The following is a 20,821-nucleotide window of genomic DNA, read 5'->3' as shown; positions in this document are numbered from 1 at the left end:
GTGTGTGTGTGTGTGTGTGTGTGTGTGTGTGTGTGTGTGTGTGTGGGGAAGGGAGAGAGAGAGAGAGAGAGAGAGAGAGAGCGCGGAACATCGATATGAGAGAGATACATCGATCAGTTGCCTCCCACAGGGAAACCTGTAGGTTTGTTTTTGGTTTTTTGTTGTTGTGGTTGTTTTGTTAATATTCACCCGAGGATATTTTTTCCCATTTATTTTTAGAGCGAGTGGAAGGGAGGGAAGGAGGGGAAAAGAGGGGGGAGGGAGAGGGAGAGAGAGAGGGCAGAATATCGATATGAGAGAGATACATCGATCAGTTGCCTCCCGCCCCAGGCCAGGATCAAACCTGCAACCCAGCTACGTGCCCTTTGATGGAGAATCAAACCTGCAGCCCTTTATCCATGGGCCGACGCTCTAACCACTGGCCAGGGCTGGGGTGTTTTTTAACTAAGGAAAGAAATGTGCCCACTTCACCAGGTAGCCAGGAATTAGTGTGACTGAGTGCTGCTGTCTCGGGGTCAAAGGACACCATTCCAGCCCCAATGCTGCCACTCTGATGGGACCTGAGGCCCATCACTTCTCTCCTTGTTCCAGTCGCCTCTAACGTGAAATGTGATGTCAGTCTCAACATTCCATGATCACTTTAACTTCCCTGGCACCGTGCTCCCCCTCCTCTGCTTTCTTCATCTTTCTAGTGGAAAACAGAGGAGATGCCCCCCTCAGTCCCTGAGAAACGGAGGTGCTCAAGTACCGGAAGCCAGTTGGACCCGGCGAGCTCCCTTCCTCCCTGCCAAAGATATTTAAAATGAGTTTAGGCACTGGTGGGGTGCAGGGCGTGGTTTTAAGTTATGTGGGTTTATTCGATTAAATTAGAAACCAGGAAAGAGGTCAAAGGAAGTCAGATGATGATTTTAAAGGAAACTGAATCCCATTCTTTTACCTCTGCCGGTGGGATCCCACAGGAGGCGGATGGACTTGGGATATTCAACCTGCAGGCTTTTGCTTCAGGAAAGAGGCTTTAGGAGGATGGATGGAGGGAAGCACGGCCAGGTTTTAGCAAAATTATGAGGTCGGTGACATTTCTGTTCTGTGTTCTTGCCATTGAGGGACCTTCCTGACCCATTTTCGGGACAGCCATCCAATGGCTTTGTGACAGACACAACTCCCTCCTGACTGCTCCCAAGCACGCTCTTCCCATCCCCACAAAACTGCCCTGGTTAAGTCTAGATGTCACCTGATTTCAATGTAGGGAAATGCCCCTGGGTCCCTAAAAGCCGCCTCATTTAAACAAATAGGTGTTCCCATCTGCGTGGGGCAAGATCTACGCGAGGAGACAAAATAGGACATGGTCCTGCCCTCACGGGGCAGCTCCGCGGGTGACACTTGAGGATGTCCCTTCCTGCCTCTGTTCCCTGACAATTCTAGGCAGTGAATGGACCACTTGAGGCAGACTCAAGATCCAAGTTGGCTTCGGGCCCGCCCTTCCTCAGTCCCGAGTCGTCTGGAGGAAGCGAGTAACCGGCCTGTGCCTGCACTCCGCCACCTCCTTCCCATATCGAATTGAACATCTGAACCCAGAAGCTCACCACGTCTTCTCCATTTCCGATCGCAGGGATCAAATGTCCTGCTCATTGATAATGCATTTGGAAACCTGTTTTCTTTTTTTCTCTAAGGGAATTGTGTAAAACGCCCATTTCCTCAAATCAAAGCATTTCCAAGAGAATTAGCCAATTTGTTGACTTATTAAAAATAACGGCATAAGGGAAGAGATGGCTTGGACTCTGCAAGAGACAATCAAAAAAGTAACTCTTCACCCTAATCGGTTTGGCTCAGCGGATAGAGCGTCGGCCTGCAGACTTAAGGGTCCCAGGTTCGATTCCGGTCAAGGGCATGTACCTTGGTTGCGGGCACATCCCCAGTGGGGAGTGTGCAGGAGGCAGCTGATCGATGTTTCTCTCTCATCGATGTTTCTGACTCTCTATCCCTCGCCCTTCCTCTCTGTAAAAAATCAATAAAATATATTTTTTTTAAAAAGTAACTCTTCACAGATTTTTTTTTAACTTTCAAAGCATAGTATCCTATGGTGATGGAGCAATAACATGCTCTCCCCCATGCCACCCCTCCCCTGTTTGCAACTGAAGCAGCTGGTTTCCCCTCGGTCACTCAAAAGACCCGGATACTCATTCTCCACCATTTCTGAAGGTTCAAGGAAGGAGTCCTCCTAACACAGCTCATGTCTGTGAACATTACCATGGTACTGCTCTTCATGTGCTGTGTGTGGCCTAGAGGACGGAGCAGTCACGCCCAGTGGCTCTGCCCCATGTGTGTTAAGTGGGAGGCACCTGGAATGCCAGGCTTCTCTTCAGAACCCTGTAAAGGGGATGTGACCAGATTCCGGGAGAGAGAGTTCTAGGCCCAGCTCTGCTGCTGCCCACTGCTTTGCCCTGCCTGGACCTGGGTATGTCATCTACTTGAGCTGCTTTTCAGGGGTGGCAGCTGTGATGAAGACCATTCACACGCCCCGAGTCCCCACAGATCCCCAAGTCCCCAAGCACAATTGAGCCAGGCCACTGGCCACGGTGGGTCAAGGTGACTTCTCAATGACAGCGTTCATGGTAGACAACTTGCTCTGAATAACAAGAAGTGAAATGTTCAGCAAAGCTCAGTTGCCTGTGATTCTTACTTTTATCAGTTTAAGCCTCCCTTTGAGATGTTGAAAACTGTGTTTGCTATGTTCCTCGGCAAAACCCAAAGGAGTTGGAAACCTTCGCAAAATTATATGAAGTGTCCAAAGGCTTTTTTGCATGAATGAAGGGGTTGAGACAAGATTTACTCTAAATCAGACCGGTCATAAATTAAAGCAGGAATTATATCCAGAGCTCAAAGACTGTGCTTCTCCCTCCAAATCCCCATGAAATTCTCATGAAAGTTCCCAGGGTTGGATTCACATCCAAGAGAGGTACACTCAAAAGGCCTCCAACCAAAGTTTAGGGCACGGTTGTTTAGAAAAGGAAGGAACAGATTGGAGGACACCACGCTGGCTCCTGAGGGGATGAGCAGAGAATCATTCATCCACTCAACAATAATGGTAAGAACCAACATTCATTGACCCCTTACTCTGTAAAAGGCACTATCCTATCGCTTTAAAGGTATTAACTCATTGGCCTCTCACAAGTATCCTTTAAGGTAGGTGTCGTCGTTAGCTACATTTCATACAGAAGGAAACTGAGACACAGATGGTTAAATCAGTTCTATAAGAACACACAGGTAGTACATGTTGGAGCCAGATTCAAACCCAGCCTGGCTCCAGAAACATGTGCCAGGCACCGAGCTAGACTGCTGGGGATATCATGGCGGACAACACCCCAGAGTCCCAGGGTGGTGAAGGGTTAAGACAGAGGCCAGGGAGGCAATGGGAAGGGTTTTAGAAGTTAGATCCCTCACTGATCCACCACTGACTTTGAGAAAGTCTCTTCCCCTCTCTAGCCTCAATTTATCCATCTGCCAACTGTGAGAATGATCTAAATATTCTCTAACATCCTCTTAGCTCAAAAAAAAAAAACCTAAAATAAAATACACAAAATAGTAAAGTAGGTAGTGGAACACAGTGGTGGGGGGGTGTTGTATTATGGGAAAGAAGTGATTTATAGAGGAGAAGCAAACATCAGAGAAAGATGAAAATAGGCATTCTGCCCTTTTCTGGGGGAAGGGAGGGAGGGAGACCCACAGAAGGCACCCTTCTCTATAATCTGGAAGCCTGTGCAAGACCCATGAGAGAATGCAAAGGGGAAAAAACAATTGTGTTTTCCCTCTGCTCCCTGGGGAGTTTCCTTTCCACGATGTATAAGCTGTCACCATAAAGAGAATTCGAGATGCAGGGAGTGTGAGGCAGGGACTTTGCTGGTCATTTCAGCAAACATGTTCCCAACAGCCAAGAGCATCAAATATTCACCCCCATCGGAACATCCCCCTGCCAAGGCATCAGGAAAGTGCATTTGCTAAATACCTAAACATCTGGACAGCAGCCTTTCCCGAGGAATCAGAGCCAGAGAGAGCAGAGTCATAGCTCAAAGTGACAGTATAACGAGCGTAAGCAGATGAAAGGACAAAGGTGGCCAGAAAACATCCCCCAGCCAGGCCTGCCATCCTCGTACGGGCGGGCTGGTACGAGGAGACCAATTATTTGGCAACGAGCCCCTTATTTATAGCAATCTCCTCGGCCTAGCAAACAAAATGTGTTGGTCTCTCCATCTTGCTCCAAGGTCAAAAATGAACCTTTTGTTCCATGTTGATTCCAATCTAAAGATCTAATTCTGGACCACTCTTAGGGCTTGGCAAAGCAAAGCCAACTCCCGTCAAGATGTGCTGCACTTCTGCAGATGAACTTGGACCGGTTCCCATGACATCAACCAGTCTGGGACCCGATGCTCCTGGCTGAGCATAATCCGCAGCTCCCAGTGGCATCACCACCACAAACACCCCCTCTTCCTATCCTCCTTGCCTCTTCTCTTCTCTCCGTTGTCTCTGTTTCTGTCTCTCACTCACAAAACTACCATGAAATCCTCTAAAATGAATATAATGAAAATAATTGGGGGGAAAAGGTAAAAAGAGTGTTACCATACGACCCAGCAGCAATTCTACTTCAAGTATATACCCAAGAGAATTGAAAACACATGGTCACAGGTGTAGGCGAGATAAGAGTTGTCTTTCTAACCATCTCAGCTCAGTCCAATTCTAATGAGGTGTCTAACCCATTAACACATGGAGAAGCCTGTTGGCTTTGGCTTCTGAGTTTTTAGAGATAGTAGAACACTGTCCTTAACCTTCTGGCTCATTTGTTAGCAATGTCCACCCTTTTCAATTCTCTCTAGGGTACATTTAGCGTAGGGGCTGGTTGGGCACTAGTGCATCAACACTTTCACCCCATCCTATTGGCTGAAATAAGTCACATGATCAAACCCAAAAATCAAGGGGTGGGACATAGTCTCCTTCCCTTGTGTGAGAGGAGCTGCAAAGTCCAAGACAAATAATGTACGTGCAGGGAAGAGTCAGAAGTTGGGGACATTAAACAATCTTCTGCACTAAAGACTGTCTTAAAAAGTTAACCCTGTCAACAATGTAAAGAGTGGATGGAAGGAAGGGAAAAAGCATAGGTAGAGAAACTAGTCTGCATTATGGTTATAATTTATTCAGGCGATGACTAGAGCACGAACTACAGCAGTGACCGTTGCAATGGGAGAGAAGACACACTGAGGATGTCTTAACTGCTCCGCTACTGGGAGAGCTTTGACTCTGACAAAAAACTATAGATGAAAACCCATCAATGGCATTGCTCAGTGATATTGATTTGAGCCATGCTAGGCTATCATTTCCTAACATTTCTTCCGCGGGCTGGGAGACGCGCTATTTATCTTCTGTCTTCGATCCTTGCAGGATGATTCTTTGCAGGAAAGAAAAGTCTAAGAGATAAATGGGGGCCCGTGGGTGGCCGCACAGCAAGAAACATGATCGTGCTACTGCTGAGGTCAGAGGCCTTTTCTATGCTTCTCTTCCTTCCTCGACAGCTGTGGCACCCGGGTACCACAAGCCCTGTAGCGCCGACACTCTCAGCCACACTTCATGACACTATATTATATTCAGCTATATTTTCCTTTCACCGTTTAGTGGGTGAACCCGGTCTTATAAAGTATCTTAGGTTTCTCAGTTACAGAGATTCCAGCTTCTCTGGTTAAATACAAGTATTAAGTACAACGAAGGGGTTTGGGGTTGTGGTGTGTGTGTGTGTGTGTGTGTGTGTGTGTGCGCGTGTGTGTGTTTGCCTTGATTGTCTTTTGTTCCAGTCTCCCTCTCTCACGAGGTCAACTGTTATTTACTAATTTCTCCCACCTATGGGACACCTGTTGGGAATCAGCAGCCCGACTACAGTGTCTTGGGAAACAATAGGCTGATGTCATTCTCGCGGGAACAGGCTGCTGTCAGTCAGGCCTCCTTGGTGCTTCTGAGCCCAGGTGTCTCATTCGTGAACTGTTCTGCAGTTTGGTGATGGGGAGAGACCCACAACCAATACCTCCACTGCCTGTAACTGTTGTTATGCCTTTCTAAATATATTGAGATAAATTTGGCGTCACAGAAAGAGCAGAATGTTTTGGAGACAGGTTCAAATCCCCACCATGTCACTTACCAGCAATGGAATATTCATTTAATATCATGGAGCCAATTGTCTTTGTGTAAAATGGGGATACTGAAAACATTTGCACTATCCAGTGGCTATTAGGGCCAAATAAGATAAAAAAGATGATTTTTTTTACAAATAGGAATGTTCCACACATAGGCTTATTATAAAAGGTTTTCAGGAAAACTGTGATCTTTCTCCATATCCCAATTCCTAGCCCCTCAAATCCCAATCATAATGATTATTATCAAAGAGGTCCTTCTTAATATATTAAATCCAATCTAGTTTCATTTTCACTTACTTGTATTCTTCTTTCTAAAACCAAAGAGGTCCTTCTTAATATATTAAATCCAATCTAGTGTCATCTCATTTACTTGTATTTTTCTTTCTAAAACACACAAAAAAATTTACCTCAGCTTATACTTCTTTCAAGAGCAAAACTTCCTAACATATGTGGCATTCCATTCTCAGCACCACACTTGAGAAGGATACTGAGAAACTAGAGCCAGTTCAGAGGAGAGGGGTCAAGATCGCAAACAGATTGACATTTTGAAAGAGAAGGAACTAGGAAAAAGAACTCTACTTTGGGGATGGAGATACAGAGACAAATTCTTAAAGGACCACGATGAGTGTGGAGGATTGGAATTTTTTCTATCGGCCCCATCTTAGGTCAGGTTTTCTGGGGTACAGAGAACCCGAGGCAAGGATAAGGTGCTCAGACTCTACGTGAGAGGTGCGACCCCAAGGCAGTGAGAGTGAGGGAAAGGGACGTGAGCAGAGAAAGAATGCCTCCTGATGGGTTAATATACTGAGTGATTCTCTGACATGAGCCATAAGGAGGAACAGCTGGTCTTTTGTTAGATGTACTTGCTCAGTCACACCGGGTGTCCCCAGAGACTAGGCAGAACTGTGCCTTGGAGGGCTCTGTGGAAGGAGGTCCGGAAAGGACATTTACCCTCCTGTCACCTGTCTTCCATTGGTCAAATTTGAGCCCACAGGGCGTTGACTTCCTTGCATTTCCCGGTTGCCTATCTGGCCCCTCTGCAGCCAGATGTGTTTGGGAAGTCAGATCTCACACCAAATCAATGGCAGACACCAAGCCATGGGTCCAGGAAGCTCCGAGAACACCAAGCAGATTAATAAAATAAGTTTTAAAAACTGCCCAACATCTAGGCATACCATTTTCAAACTTTACAAAATCAAAGATAAAGAAAAAATCATTTAAAAACCATTTTCAAACTTTACAAAATCAAAGATAAAGAAAAGTCATGAAAAAAGCCAGAGGGGGGAAACACCTTTCCTACAGAGGAACAAACATTAAGAATTGCATCCAATTTCTCAGAAACCACACAAGCTGGAAGAGAGTAGAGTGAAATATTCAAAATGTTGAGAGAACAAAACCATCAACCTAGAATTCTGTACCCTGTGAAATTGCCCTTCAAAAGTGAAGGAGAAATACAATCTTCCAGACAAACAAAAATAGAGAAAATTTGCTGCCAGTAAACCTGCCTTGCAAGAAATATTAAAAGACGTACTTTAGAGAGAAGGAAGATAATATAGGTCAGAAAGAAAAAAACGAGTATCAAAAAGAGAATAAAGATAAAATAAAAACTTTTATTTTTCTTAATATGTATTGATCTAACAGATATTTTGTTCAAAATAATAGTATTAATGTATTTAATTATATATTCTTATATATGAATATCTTATGTATACATGTATATATTAGATAGGTGAATGGATGGACAGATAGAAATGCTTATGTATGCTTATATATAAGTGAAATGAAGAACAGCAATGATACAAGGGATAGGAGAGAAAAATTAGGATTCTTTTGTTATTATTAGATATACTACTTGTGAAATGGCATAATGTTATTTGAAAGTGGACTTAGATCAATTGTAAATGTATATTGCAAATGCAAGGGCAACCACTAAATCAAGTTTTTAAAAAGTGGTATAACTGATATGCTAAAGAGTGAAAAATGGAATCATATAAAATGCTCAATTAAAATGGGCCCATTGTGTGTACTCCACAGTCCAAATATTTATATCATTGCTTTGATACGCCCAATCATTATCACCTCTTGTATTTCTCTACTGCCCGGTCAAGGGCATGTACCTTGGTTGTGGGCACATCCCCAGCGGGGGACGTGCAGGAGGCAGCTGATCGATGTTTCTCTCTCATCGATGTTTCTAACTCTCTATCCCTCTCCCTTCTTCTCTGTTAAATATCAATAAAATATAAAATGGGCCCACTGTGTGTACTCCACAGTCCAAATATTCATATCATTGCTTTGATACTCCCAATCATGATCATCTCTTGTATTTCTCTACTGTAAGGTATATCTACAGCTATGGTCTTATTTTATCCTAACAACTCCGTGAAAGACAAAAGGCAAGTCAAGGAGAGGTGGGAATTAGTCTGATCTCCATTCTACAGAGGCACTAACAGGGTCCCAGAAAGAAGTGACCTTCCCGAGGTCACCCAGTGAGTGGGCTGGTGGTCCTGGCCTCTGGGTTGGTGCCCAGCACTTGTTAGTCAGAGTCCTCACAGACCCTGAATACTGATGATATGCAGCCTCACGTGTCTCCTGTGCCACCTACCCTGGCTCCACCCTCTCTTGGGAGAGCAGAGGTGACATAGATTCACAATCACAAATTAGAGTAGTGCCTCAAGACGACACAGATGAGACTTTAAAGGTGGAGTACTTGGGCTGATAAAATAATGAGCCCTAAAGTGGATACTAATATTGAGCTCTAAAAGGGATAACAGTATTGATCTGCCTCATCAGGCCTGTTGGGAGGATTAGCTCACTGGAAATTGTGAAGAACTTTGACATGAAGGAACATAAGTGATAGTACCTTTGGGAGTCCCTCTGTCCTCTTCGGGCTGGCTCTCCCTGGAGTGATTCAGTGGTCGTCTGGATGCCATGGCAACCAATGCATGCCTGATGATGAAAACCTTCCTCCCTATATTCCCTGTGCAATTCCATTTCCCTTACTTCAACCATAAGGCGAAGGCTTGCCCTTCTATAAAAACACAACAACAGAGTGCAGCGAGAGAGCTTCTGACGTTTAGGCTCCTGGTGGGAAGCAGAGGCATGGGGGAAATGCCGGATGCTTTTAAGAACTCTGACTAGATGCAACCCTCTTGTCTGCGGCCACAGAAGCTGAGGTGGAAGAGTGACCCTGAGAAGAGCAATCAGAGATGGCTGGGAGGGCTTCTGCCCAGTGGGGGCTCGAGGGGTCATCGAGGAGGCGTTGAGTGTGTGGTCCAGATCTGGGGTTCCTGTTTATTGCTCTCGGGGAAAAGCTAGCTCTCTCTCACCTACCTCCATAGCCAGGCCACGTGCAAGAGCTACTCTGGGTTGTTTTCCCAGTGTCATTATTACCGGTGATACCGGTCTCGGAGTAAGTGTTCAATAAGGGCTAATTGATGATGTTCTGGAGTCTGTATGTGCATCATGTGCTTACTCACAAGCATGGATTTCCAATTTTGCTGATGCTCTTTCCTGAGCCCTGCACTCCCTGTGCCAGGCCCTTGTGAGAAATTCATGCATGAATGGGTCACGTAACTCAAAAGTGGCAGGACCGAGGTGGCCCCAGAGCTTCTGACACCAGCCTAGAGCTGCTTCCACTCTGCTGCCCAGTCCTCCATGGCCAGGCAGCAAGCCAATCACATGCCTCCAAGGGGACGACGATGGCAAAACCACACTCCTCTGTTTCTCCTTCACTCTCACACTACTACCACACTCACATACCACACACCAAGCAACTCTCTGTGACACCAGCTAGGTGTCCTACAATTCAGTTCAATTCTGACACTAACAGGAGTTAGTGCAGACCCCACAGGTTAAGGTCTCAGTCCCACAAGACTGTCCCCTACTTCAGATGCCAACTGCAAGTAGTAGGTCCTCAAGTTACCCACAACTTCTGTCCAACTTGGCTACAAATCAGAGATTCCCATGACCCCCTCCTCCCTCAGATAACATCATTTTCTAAAAGAGCTCACACAACTTGGGGGAACACTTACTTACGTTTACCCATTCATTACATAGTAGAGGGTATGATAGAAATAACAAACAACCAGACGAAGAGATGCATAGCCTGAGATCTGGAAGGGTCCCAAGAGAGGAGTGTCTGTCCCCATGAAGTTGGGCTGCACCACCTTCCTGGTATGCAGATGTGTTCACCAACCCGGAAGCTCTCTGAACCCCAGATTGTTGGGACTTTTACACAGGCTTCATCACATAGGCATGATCAATTATTAACTCCACTTCCATCCCCTCTTCTCTCTTCCTTCTCTGAAAAATGGGGGGAGGAGGCTAGGTTTCCAAGCTTCTAATGATGGCTTGGTCTTTCTAGTGACAAGCCCCTACCTTAAAGCTATCCAGGAGCCCACTGGAGAGGTGCCTCATTAGAAAAAAAGTGCGATTCTTATCACCCAGGAAATCCCAAGGGGTTTAGGAGCTCAGGGTCAGATGTGTCCGCCATTCAGGAAATTATAAAGGTCTTAGGAGCTCTGTGTCAGGAACCAGGGTCAAAGACTACATGTTAGGACAAAAGATTCTCCTAGCACCCCTATTTAGAAAGATTTTAGGAGCTCTGTGTCAAGAGCCGGGGGCAGAGACCAATATAGATATTTCTTACTGTTGCAAAGGCACTTATCCACCCTCGACTCCTATGCTTGTTTTCATTTTCTCTGTGCTAAGCAGCTAAAAACGATGAACCATTCAAGGGAGCCCACGGCACTAGGATCAGCCATGACAGATCGAGCCTCCTTTTGCACAGAAAAAAAAAAATGAAGTTCACTTGGTATTCCCACCCATCCCCTCCATTCCTCCCTTCTTGAAGGCATTTTAAAGAAAAGATTTAAAATTGCTTGTAAATTGAAGCAAGATTGCATGGCTATTGATTCAAATGTTGGCAGGTCTGACTCAGAGCCGTCTCTCTCATTCCTGCTACCGATTCTGACAGCGAAAGAGGGATTCCAAGGAGTCAGGTGTAATCAAATGACCCCAGAACCCCAATCACCTCCCTGGGCAGGGGAATTCAACATTTCCATTCTAGCCTGGGTCTCATTGCCAAAATGTTCATTGGGATTTCAGTTTGCCCTTCTCCACTCTAGGATTTTTTGGTTCTTTGCTCCTATACCTTAACAGCTAACAAGAAACAATCTCTGAATATTCACAGAATGGCAGACCTGGGTGTATTCGGCAGATAAACACAGCAACAGGGGCCTCGGAAGCACTGCTATTGGGCCTGTGATAGGGAATGTGGCAGAATAAATCCTCCACTTTGTGTCATCCTCTGCATAGAAAGAGTCTGGGTCTATTACATCTTATAAGAAAAAAAAGATATTAAAGAGAAAATGAGATCATAGTAATAAAAGTCTGCCTGTGCATTAAAGGGTTGGAGACATAATCATACAGACCTGAATCTACTTATTTTCTAGGCTTCCTTTAGCAAATTTTCTTTGCTTGGTTTCTATGGAAACTGGAAACTGCACATGAGCTAAAGACACTCAATAGTCCTCCCTAGCTGGTGTGTCCATTTTAGATTTCTCTGCTTTAAGTGATATCATGTTGTAACCACTAAGATTAAAACACACTCACACACACACACCAATCCATACCCTGTACTCTCAGAATTATTGCTGAGAAGGTCAATGTTGAGAGCTACCATTTATTGAGCACTTGCTATGCTCTAGGACACATACTAAACAATTACAGACTTTAACTTGATCCTCCCAATAGCCCAGTTAAAAATACAGCTCTCTTCCTTGTCTTAAGGGGAGCCGACACATCTCAGCCCATTGAATTGCACCAAGAAGTGGTACCCAGGCAGGAAAGCCATGTTTCCATCTTCCCATAGAAAATTCCAGGTGGAGGAAGGGGAAGGACAGAGTGCAGGCTCCTGCCCAGGAAGGCAGGCACACTGCCAATCAATCCCCTCCTTCAGCAGCCACTGCCTCTCCACCCTCACCCACACCAGGCCAAGCTCGACCACCGAGGCAGCACCAGCCTTGGTGTGGAAGAAACACCGTGCAAGGTGGCAACAAAGCTCCCAGGTTCCCAAGGCAACAAGCTCATCCATCTCCCCAGCCTGAAAGGACTCCCTTAGCCAGTCCCTGGAGTAAAGGATTGAAGACTCCTCCCACCATTAAGATACCAATGGGTAAAGCCCTCCTCCTGGCACCAACACGCCCACTGAAAGTGGGTTCTCCAATGGCCTAACCCAGTGGTTGGCAAACTCATTAGTCAACAGAGCCAAATATCAACAGTACAACGATTGAAATTTCTTTTGAGAGCCAAATTTTTTAAACTTAAACTATATAGGTAGGTACATTGTTATTAACTTAATTAGGGTACTCCTAAGGCTTAGGAAGAGCCACACTAGCTGAGGTCGACCCCTTCCAACTCTCCCATCCACACTCGTCTTGTATACTTGTTTCAGACGAGTGTGGATGGGAGAGTTGGAAGGGGTCGACCTCAGCAAAAGTACCTCAAAACAATGTACCTCCCCCGCGCTGCGTCTCCTGTCGCCCGACCCACCCACACCCCCCACTTCTTCTAACGCCACTTTTTCAAAATAGACTCGCCCAGGCTGAAAACCGACTTCTGTGCATGGACCACGAAGTTTCAATCGCACTGTACGTGCGCGCCCACACGTGGTATTTTGTGGAAGAGCCACACTCAAGGGGCCAAAGATTCGCATGTGGCTCTCGAGCCGCAGTTTGCCAACTACGGGCCTAACCGGACAGCAGGGCTCTGAAAGGATGGGCTGCTCCAGCCCCTTGTCTGAGCCTCCCTTCGGCTCGTGGCAGGTCTGGTGTTCCGCCATGGTTATTTGGTCCTCTTTCTCCTGGAGCTTCCATACCCTCTACCAAGCTCCCATGTTTTCTTTCAATCCCCTTGTCCCAATCCCACCTCTCAGCCCATCTGTGATGCCCACAGCGCCATTCCAGACCCCACCCACAATGGCCATTCCTTCCTCTGACCTCTCATAGCTTTTAGTTTAAGAAATAAATTACTTGGTAACCTTGATTCTTAGTTAGACAGGTATTTATTTCCACTCTGCTGGTTGCTGTGTTCCCACCACATTTATGCTCAATAAACTCTCGCTGAATAAATGAACAAATGACAGTTTGGAATCAGAGGAGATGGGCCAGACAGAGCTATGGAGTGGGCACCTGAGGAGGGCCCCAGGAGGCTGCTGGGAAGCTTGGAGGGTACCTGAGGGTGCTCTGGGGCAGCAGAGGCCTCAATAGGGAGAAAGAGGGGCTCCATATGCAGATCCTGACACCCAACAACCCCTGATGTCTAGTCAGGACCCTTTGAATTGCAAGTCACAGAAAGTTAACTAAAATTGGCTTAACAAGAAGGGAATTATTGGCTGTCATGGGTGGGAGGATATTGGAGTGGCTCATAGAATGAGAGCAGAGTTCCATAAACCCACACCCCAGGAGAGAAAATACAAGACCTAGAAAATGCCTCTCTTTTCTCCTTCCATCCCCTCCCCTCTCCTCTCCTCGCCTCTCTCTTTCCTCGCTTCCCTGTATCTGAATTCCAGATATGTTTATCTCACATCACGCCTCTCTCTGCTCTCTCGCCCCCTTCTCGTTCTATCTCTCCATCTCAATTGCACTGTCTCTGTTTAATCCCATTCTCTTTTACAGCAGAGACTGTCTCATGTCAGAAAAAAGAGCTCCGCCCTAGCCGGTTTGGCTCACTGGATAGAGCGTCGGCCTGCGGACTAAAGGGTCCCAGGTTCGATTCCGGTCAAGGGCATGTACCTTGGTTGCAGGCACATCCCCAGTAGGGGGTGTGCAGGAGGCAGCTGATCAATGCTTCTCTCTCATCGATGTTTCTAACTCTCTATCCCTCTCCCTTCCTCTCTGTAAAAAATCAATAAACTTTAAAAAAAAAAAAAAAAAAAAACAGAAAAAAGAGCTCCTCGCTCCCTGGCTTCTCACAGCTGGCTGCCTCCCCGGCACCACCTCTGCAGGCGTGTAGCCAACCACACCTGGGCAGTGAGGACTGTGGAAATGGACGGAGCCTGGAGTCTCCTCAGAGCTCCTCACTGCCCATCAGCTGGGCTCAGCCTCCACATCTAGCTCCATAACTTAAACATACAGCCTCAACTTGTCCCGTAGGAAACCTGTCCTCAGAGAAGTACACCCCGGTCTCCGTGCAATCACAGACCTCCCACGTGTCTCCTAAACCTCTCCCTTCAGCACCAAGGGGCTTTGTGGGCACTGAGCACTCACAGACCCAGCAGACTTCGTGCAGATGTGATACGATGACCATTAAAATACATATTTACATCGACAGTGCGTCGCACAGCGGCCGTTTATCCAAGACTTAAGGACACCAAGACACGTGAGCTTGGGGTGTTCTAACAAAAGCCTTTCAGATTCCAACCTGTATTCTCCTTGGTCGTCATCACTGCCCGGCAGACGCCACCTGCAGCATATTCCATTTTCTTTCCCCCATCTTTGTATTTGTGAAGATAAAAGCAGTTTGAAACGAGGAGTTGAAATTACCCACATTTAGACCACTCTGTTGGAAGTTGTAATCTCTTTGTTTTTCTTCTTGATTTCTCTGCGTATGAATACAGTGTTATCAATAGTTGTCCTTCATGATCAAAGATCATGGTGATACTTTCCCAAAAGACAAGGGAGAATGAAAATCATCACCATCATCTACATAAGATCACAGTAAGCCTCTGTGTCATTCTGGCCAGTCCTATCTAGTGTCTGACAACCTCCGTCAGGTGGCTAACAGTCCTGAAACCTACCTAGCCCGGGTCCACTACATCTGTCCCTCAGAGCCACACTTGGAGGACTTTGTAACAAAAATTCATTTCTTTAAGTACCTGCTACATGCCAAGCACTGTTCTAAATAGTTTCCATGCCCTAGCTGGTTTAGCTCAATGGATAGAGCAATGACCCAAGGACTGAAGGGTCCCGGGTTCAATTCTGGTCAAGGGCCAATATCTCAGTTATAGGTTTGATCCCTGGCCCTGGTCGAGGCACGTGCAACCAATCGATGTGTCTTTCTCACATCGATGTTTCTCTCTCCCTCTGTCTCTTCTCCTTCCTTCCACTTTCTCTAAAAAATCAATGGAAAAAGTATCCTCAAGTGAAGATGAACAATAAGTAAATAAGTAAATACATAGTTTCTGTGTGTTATCTCATTTAATCCTTCTGAAACCCCTCCACAGTAGCTATTGCCAATATCCCCATTTTACAGATGAAGTAACTGAAGCCCAAGAGATGGAGTCCTTTGCTCATGGGGCTGGTAAGAATTCAGACCCGAGCAGCCTCGCTGCAGAGCACAGGAGCTGAGCCCTAACCCTACTACACCATGAGGCCAAATGGAGAGCCATCGCTCCGCCAAGCTGGAGGCCAACCGCGGCACTGCTCTTCACAGCTTATCCACACACCCTGTTTAGTGACATAGGGTCCCAGAGACAAAACCAGTCCTAAGCCTCACTGCCACTCCCCATGGTGGCACTCTGCCAGCAGGTCTGCACACCAGCAAAGCGCCCCTCTGGCCTGCCCGGTTCTCTCTCCGTGTGCAATGCCATCTCTGAAACTTGGTCCGTACGCGATGTCTCCAGGCAGCCCTTCGAGCTGTGACAGTCCACTACTTCCTTCTCCTCCCCGCCCCACACCCTCACACCCTCGGCCAGTCCACATGTCCCTATGCTAATTGCCCTTTCCAAAGTTAACATTTCCAAATGGCAGGAGAAGTTCAGAGTCATTTAAAGGAAAAACGGGCGTACTTGAGACATACTATGAAAATGTTAGGTTTTCTTCATCTTTTTTTTTCTTTAATCTCATCCTTACCCTCCCTGTAGATTCGGTGAGCTCAAGTGGCCTCCTGTTTATTGTTTTTCCCAGGGAAGATCATTTCAGTTCGGTTCCCACTGTTTCATAACACAAGAGCTCAACTTACACACTTCCAAACAGCGGGATGGGTGCTCAGTTCTGTTTTCCTCTTCCCTCAAGAAAAAGCCTCAATCTCAGTTGCAGGCTTAAACAGACTTAACAGCCATAAGCCCCGTAAGCTCTGGCATGCCATAAATAGTCCTTTTCATCAGGAGCTGCAAATCACAATTCTACTGTAAAAGCCAGAGCGACTCAGAGAGCTGCCCACAGCACTGAGCCCGGGGCCTTGCATTTTAGTGGCATTTAATAAAGATTTGTTGATGGATCGATTGATCTGGGTCTCCCATATCAGGTGTAGCCTGAGTTTCTTAGATTTTTTTTTTTTAAAGGGATTTCAACTAAGATTTAAAACCACCTCTTAATGCTCCAACCTCTCCATTCCCATAGTCCTTTGGGCCCAGTATCGTAGAACCTATTTATAATGCATGAATTTCAAAGCCCCTGTGGGGACCAGAGGGCAAGAAGGAAGGCAGGACAGTCCAGTAAAAGGCCCTACGCCATCTGGGCTATGGCACAATAAGAAGCAATGTCCTCATGTTAGCCTGGAGGAGGTGAGAAAGGGAACCTCTGGATCATCAGAAAAATGTAAACTAACAATTTGGTCTTACCGGTTGAGAGCTTTGGAGTCAGGAATCCTCATTCCACCACCCCGAGCTCTGGGGCCTTAGGCAGGTGACTCAGCATCTCTGGGCAGCGATTTCCTCATCCACACCAGCACCTGGGCTTCTGTCAGGATCGAATGAGGAAACATGTGGTGAGCCCCTGAGCTACTCTCTGCAGGCAGAAAGCATCACTCATCCTATATAATAAGGAGATAATATGCAAATTGACCCTCACTCTGTCACGCTGTCACAAGATGACTGCACCCACAGCAGAGGTAGGGTTCCCGTAACAAGCGATCAGCAGAGACCTGAGGCTGTGCCGCCCCCCCTGGCAGGGCTTGATGGGGGACCTCAGGCCACGCCCCCCACCCCAGCCCCAGGCCGGGGGACCTGAGGGTGCACTGGGGGACCTGAGGCTGCACCCACCCCGTCCAGCGGGGATTGACCGGGGACCGGAGCTGTGCCCCCCCACCCAGCAGGGCTTGACGGGGGACCTGAGGCTGCGCCCCCTGCCTGGCACCAGGCCGGGGGACCTGAGGCTGCACCCCCCCACCCAGTGGGGCTTGACAGGGGTGAGGCCAGCCGGGTCTGGGCCTCACACGATTTCGAGGTGCATGCAGGTGGGTGGAGACTTGACTCTGGGTCCCGCAGCGCGCCCCAGACTCTGACAGGAGGAAGATTTTCATATACATTTTACTAATTGTCTTTCATCTCTGACACTTCTATTATAGAGAAGGGGCAAATAGCAATATTAAAATATTTCCTCTAATTAATTCCCTTTTAATGTGCACGAATTTTGTGCACTGAGCCACTAGTGTTATAAATAATCAGCTTAGCAATACAGCAAAGGAAGTTTTACTGTGCTTCTAATTTTATGAAAATCGAGGGTCCGTATATACCAATTATGGTAACTCAGCTAACCAGAATATCCAACTACATAGAATACCCGCATCTCCCCAAATGTCTGACAATGGGAGCTCGCATTACATATCAAAGTGCTGAGGGTAGGAGAAACAAAGTCAGGATCCATAATAAGTGAGTTTAATTGGGACCACAAAACACTCAAGATGCTAAAATAAAAGCACACCACACTGTTTTGAATGGAGTTATAACTCAGGGAACAGGTATGCTGTAGGAGCTACTCCAACTTCATAAAAAGCCCCTTTCATCAGCATGGGGAAGAAAGAGCGCTGACTGGGTCTCTCTCTGTGTTCCTGTTTTAGTCATCAGACTTGAGCAAGAAAAATAAAGGGAGAGGGATGTCTATATATAATTAGGAAGCAATTAAAGCCACGTAAACACAGCTGTAGATAAAAACACAGGTAAGGGAATTCTTTAAAAAAAATTAAATGCAACCTATCAGCAGGCAGAATGAAAATGGGTCCCAAGGCAGTGAAGAAACTTGGTAATAAACTAGCTGCACCCCCACCCATCCAGAAAAGGAAAAGTGAGTGAGGGCCAGGCCATTTCGTATTGCGTCTTGACGTGAGCTTGGGTGAGAGAAGCTTCTTGGGTGACTGAGTAACTAACTTTCAGGGAAAGAGGAGCCGTGAAAGGACAAGGGAGGGAACGGCTGGGAGTTTCCCTTGCTCAGCCTTTCTCCGCAGTTACGACATCACGTTTCAAGGAGGGATCACTGTCAGGGTTAGAATGACCTGGGCTACATAAAGAAATCAATTCCGTGAGTGTTTACTGAGCGCCTCCCATGTCCAAGGCACCATGCCAAGTGAGAGGTATAGAGATGGGCAAGACTGGTCCCGGATCTCCGGAAACACCCAGACCACAGGGACAGCAGCTGTGAGCACAAGGTTAAAGGCAAGTGATGCTGAGCACAGGGACACAGGAGGGAGGTGAATTTCCACCAAGTGCATCAGGAAAGGCTTCCTGCAAGAAGTGGCATTTGAGCTGACCTTGAAAGGTGGATAGAGAAAATGCTTCAGGCAGGGTAATGACATTCGTTCATCCACCCACTCATCTATCTACCCATCCATCCATCCATCCATCCATCCACCCAATGAACAAACAGCTATTAACAAATAGCTACTGATGGCAGAATTTTGAGTAAAAAGAGATAGAATCCCCATCCTTGAAAGCTGTTAATGTAAGAATCGAACCTTCAGATGAAAACGGCGGTGTGGCAACTGGCCTGGAGGGGTGGTCCAAGGTTCTGCCTGAGGCTCTAACAGGAATGATAGATCGGGCAGAGAAGTTAGGGAAAGCCTTGCTGAGAAAGTGATGGTGGAACCAAGAACTGAAGGGGGAGCCGGAGACATCCAGGCAAAGAGAGGGGGGCTGGCAGCATTCCCAACTGAGGGAGCAACATGCTTCAAGGTGGGAAAGAAGCGCTATGAGAACAAGGGGCTGAAACCGTCCAGGAGTCTGGAACACGGCATAGGGGGATAGTGTGTGGAGATGAGGCCACAGAGCCCAGCAGGGGCACTGGGGTCTTGAGCGGTCTCGGTGAGAAGCTTCCACCCTTTATTCTAAGAACAATGGACAGTCTTCGGAATGGTTCAATTGGTTCAATTATATGGAGGGGAGGGAGGAGGTGGGCATGAGAGTTTTTTTTGGAAAGATCATCTGGCTGAACTGCAGACCAGAGTGGATGAACCAGTGGTCCGGCAGGAGGTATGGAAAAGGCCAGGGCCGGGAGAGCAGCAGTGGGCATGAGGAGAAATAATGTCAAGAGCTATTTAGGGGCAAGTCAACAAGACTGCAAGCTAGATTATGGGGCTTTGGTAAGGAAAAGGGAGGTGGCTTGGATACGTTTGGCTCTCAGGACTGGACAGATTGCAGTGCCAATCACCCAGATAAGGACAATGGGCAAGGGCCATTGTGGCAGAGCGAGATGAGCTGTGGGGATTAAGAGGTTTGAAGGTGTGGTCAATGTATGTCTCTGCAATAAACTTTATGTCCCCTGAGGGCAGGATTCTGTCTCTTTTTTATGAAAAATTGTGGCCTTGGCAACTAGTGCAATGTCTGACAGATAGCAAGCGCTCTGAAAATGCTTGCTACTTGAGTAGCTAGTGGGACGAATGGATGACCTTGGTTTTGGACACGTAAAGTTTGAGACAGTTTGAGACACCTGAGGGATGAGATGTCAAGTACAAAGTTGGAGAGGTGGACTGCTGCTCAGGACAGAAGTCAAGATGGGAGCTATAGATGCATGATCACCCAAAGAGAGTAGTTCGAGGGAAAGGAACAGGTCCTGGATCCAGCCTTTAGGAATCCTGACAGGTCAGGGCCAAGCAGCGGAGGGCAGGTGCACAAAGGAGAAAGAGAAAGGGCAGCCAAAGTCGGAGGGAGTCTTTCAAGAATGAGAGAGTGGTCAACGGTGTCGATTGCTAGTAAGATGAGAACTGAAAAATGTCCTTTGGATTTAGCAACACTGAGGTCATCGGTGACCTTTGTGGGAGCTGTTTTTGTGGAGTGATGTGGTGGAAGCCAGATTGGAGGGGGTGAGGAGTGAGGAGTGGGAGGTGATGAAACGGTGACAGGGAGTCGACACAATCTTAGGAGAAGTTTGGCGGTGAAGAGGAGGAGAGAGGTGGGGCGGAAGCTGAGCAAAGGCAGGAGTGTGCCCAGCAGGTCTGAGAAGGGACAATGACCAAACAGGACTAGAACAGTGGTTCTCGTCCATTTTTTTTCCTGCCCCTCCATCCCCTAAGGAACAGACACCCCAGATGATGAACAGAAATCAGAACATCCAGAGAAGGAGTTGATTTGACTGGGGCAATGAGCTTGACTTTTGGAGACATTAATGGGGAGTAGGGCATAGGTAGGGTAGCTGGAAATACGGTCCCGGGCAGCATTGTCAAACTACAGCTGCTGACCAAATCCAGCCCCCACCCCCTACCTGTCTTTATATGGCCAGCCCATGAGCTGAGAATGGTTTTTACATGTTTAGATGGTTGAAAAACAAAAAAGAGAATAGCACCTCGTGAGATGTAAAAAGTATATAAAGTTCACATTTCAGGATCCACAATAAAGTTTTATTGGAACACAGCCACATTCATTGACATACCACCTGTGGCTGCTCTGGCATCTCTACGGCAGACCTGAGTAGTTACGACAGACTGATGGGCCCACATTT

The 20,821-nt window shown here is 46.9% G+C and overlaps 1 protein-coding gene across 6 annotated transcripts in view; it reads right to left on the bottom strand.

Annotated features, from left to right (window-relative positions):
* Nucleotides 1-20,821, bottom strand: part of CES5A (carboxylesterase 5A) — a 161,745-nt gene that overhangs the window by 76,544 nt on the left and 64,380 nt on the right. For all 6 annotated transcript variants that reach the window (XM_014530134.1, XM_005882477.2, XM_005882480.2 and 3 more), the window contains one exon: nucleotides 16,735-16,852. The gene's annotated coding sequence lies outside the window, so the exon portion shown is untranslated. The remainder of the gene's footprint in view (nucleotides 1-16,734; nucleotides 16,853-20,821) is intronic.

Source organism: Myotis brandtii, unplaced genomic scaffold (assembly GCF_000412655.1).
Source record: "Myotis brandtii unplaced genomic scaffold, ASM41265v1 scaffold721, whole genome shotgun sequence".
NCBI classification, from domain to species: Eukaryota; Metazoa; Chordata; class Mammalia; order Chiroptera; family Vespertilionidae; genus Myotis; species Myotis brandtii.
This window is presented reverse-complemented; position numbering and strand designations above follow the sequence as displayed.